Consider the following 2,861-nt stretch of genomic DNA (forward strand, 5'->3'; position numbering starts at 1 on the left):
AAACGCATCAGACCTACCAGCTTTGAGCTCACATCACTGGTGGAAGGAGCAAAGGAGACATCGCACCATGCTGTGTATGTTAGTGAATGATGCTTACTGGCAGCATGTACTGTGGAAGTGGGCTTTGGACATGAGGGGTGGGAAGGACAGGATCCAGCTGCCTGTCTGTCCTCCTTCCAGCACCCTGGGGGGCTGGGCAGACATATTCCACCACAAGGAAAAGAAAAGACAGTAGAAAATCCCTTCTGGCACTGGGTCTGCAGATGAGTTAGATCCATAAGAAGAGATAATCTGGTCAATTGAGAAGGTTTGGCACTAGAAGCAGGTTGATTCCCACTCTTCTTCACACATTTCTTTATATAGACAGAAACTGGTTTGGAGGGTGAGGATGGGGTTACCTCCCTCACCCATCCACCACCGGCCTCTTTCCATACTTGCTGCGGTTGCCTCTGCTGAGTCCTGTTGGTTTCAGGAGGTAAAAGGGGGTGGTATCTCTAGCCATGGTCAAAATATGCCTATTTGTCTTCAGAAAACCAAAATCTCACTTTACTTAATAAAAAGTGCATCAATATATATACATGTATATACATACAACTTGATGTTCTGGCATTCAGACTGATACATCCAGTGGTGTTCTTATTTGCACAGTGTACCATGGCTGCTTTTCTGCTGTCTTTCAAGTATCCCTCACCCAGTCACTTCTTTCCCTTATACTTCTTACAGAATAAGGATTTTGATAAAGCATTTCAAGATTTCATCCACACTGAAAGGCGCTACAGCCCCCAGAGGTCTCCAGCACACTCATTATAGTACAATAGGTCCTGTTTACAGGCTCAGGATTTCATTATGCACAACATTACCCATGAAATTAAAAAACAAACTGCACTAAGCAATGTCAGGAATAGTCTCTCTCAGTCCAAGGTGAAGACAATGCACCAAAGCTGTGTCTAGGATTATTTTATACCATAGTATTTTCATAGAATCATAGAATCAACAAGGTTGGAAAAGACCAGCAAGATCATCTAGTTGAACCTTTAGCCCATTGCCACCATGCCAACTGCCCATGTCTCTCAGTGCCACATCTGCACATCTCTTGATTACCTTCAAGAGCAGTGACCCCAACACATCCCTGGGCAGCCTGTTCCAATGCATCACCACCCTTTCTGAGAAGGTTCCAATCTGAACTTCCCCCAGCACAACTTGAGGCCATTCCCTCTCATCCTATCACTGTTACCTCAGAGAAGAGGCTGATCCTCACCTCACCACAGCCTCCTTTAAGGTAGTTGTAGAAAATGATAAGGTCTTCCCTGAGTCCCTCTTTTCCAGACTAAACAATCCAAGTTCGCTCAGCTGCTCACCATAAGATTTGAGCTTCAGACTCTTTAGAGCTCTGTTGCCCTTCTCTGGACATGCTCCAGGGCCTCAATGTCTTTCTTCTGGTGAGGGGCCCAAAACTGAACATAGTACTTGAGGTACAGCCTCACCAGTGCAGAGCACAGGAAGGCGATCCCCTCCCTGGTACTTCTGACTACGCTATTTCTGATACAAGCCAGGATGCCACTGGCCCTCTTGGCCACCTGGGCACACTGCTGGCTCATGTTCAGCCGAGCATCAACCAACAGCCCCAGGCCAATTTCTCTATGCAGTCTTCCAGCCACTCTGCCCCAAGCCTGTAGCGTTGCTTGGGGTTGTTGTGGCCAAAGCACAGGACCCGGCGTTTGGTCTTCTCGAAATTCATCCACTCAGCCCAGCTCTCCAGCCTGTCCGGATCCCTCTGTAGAGCCTTCCTTCCCCCAGGCAGATCAACACTTCCAGCCAACTTGGTGTCATCTGCAAACTTACTGAGCGTGCACCCAAACTCTTCATCCAGATGGTCAATAATGATATTGAACAGGGCCAGATCCAGTACTGACCCACAGGGAACACCACTTGTGACTGATAGCCAGTTGAATTTGACTTCATTCATCATCACTCTCTGGGCCTGGCCCTCCAGTCAGTTTTTTACCTGGCAAAAAGTACACTTGTCCAAGCCATGGGCTGCCAGCTTCTCCAGAATACAGTTGGAGACAGAGACAAGACTTTACTGAAGTCTAGGTAGATTTTGCCCACAGCCTTTCCTTCATCCACTAGATCTCTCGGTTGTAGGAGATGAGGTTGTTCAAGACAAATCTCTGTCTGATCCTCTGATTATCCCACACATGTCACATGATCTGGAAAAAAAAATGGAATACTCCATGAATTTACCTGTAGTCCTTGTGCAGGGTCCATACAATCTTCTTTGTATCAGTTTGATGTTAGTATATGTGCCGCCAAAGCATGAAAAACAGCTGCAAAGCAGATATAGGTGGATAGATAGATAGATAGATAGATAGATAGATAGATAGATATGTATGTAAACTCCCTCTCTGCAGTGGGTGCTCTTTGTTCTTGTTTTCTGACCTCTCTGACCATGGGGTCACTGCCAGCAATTTTACCACTAATGCGTCAACTCCATCAGATAGCTGGCATTTTGGTGGGACCTGAAGGCAGCAACAAAATGAAAATAAGTAACAGGAAATTAAACAAGCTCCTTTATAATTTAATTCCAATTCATTTGTTGTCTATTCTTTTCAACAAGCTAATGTTGAACATCCCTGTTTTCTTAGTAGCTGTAGCCCACAGTGTGATCTCATCAGAGAGTAACACTGCCCTCTGAAACTGGTCCAGAGCAACACAGGTGTAACCCTTCCCCACCACTCATACCAGAACATTCAGACCTTTCCACAAGACCCCTGTTGGCTTAGTAGTAGTAAATCTGCAGAATCAAACAGATGATCCTGTGCAGAGTAGAAATGTCCTTCCCGTCAATGGTCATGATTTAA

At 45.8% G+C, this 2,861-nt stretch overlaps 1 non-coding gene across 1 annotated transcript; it reads right to left on the bottom strand.

Annotated features, from left to right (window-relative positions):
- Nucleotides 1-2,216: 2,216 nt before the first annotated feature.
- Nucleotides 2,217-2,318, bottom strand: LOC122178434. Its single transcript, XR_006178326.1, has one exon. It is a non-coding gene; the product is annotated as a U6 spliceosomal RNA (small nuclear RNA).
- Between the last annotated feature and the right edge of the window lie 543 nt (nucleotides 2,319-2,861).

The sequence above is a fragment of the Lagopus leucura genome, unplaced genomic scaffold, assembly GCF_019238085.1.
Source record: "Lagopus leucura isolate 7727_CA_CO unplaced genomic scaffold, USGS_WTPT01 Super-Scaffold_100001, whole genome shotgun sequence".
In the NCBI taxonomy this organism is placed as follows: Eukaryota; Metazoa; Chordata; class Aves; order Galliformes; family Phasianidae; genus Lagopus; species Lagopus leucura.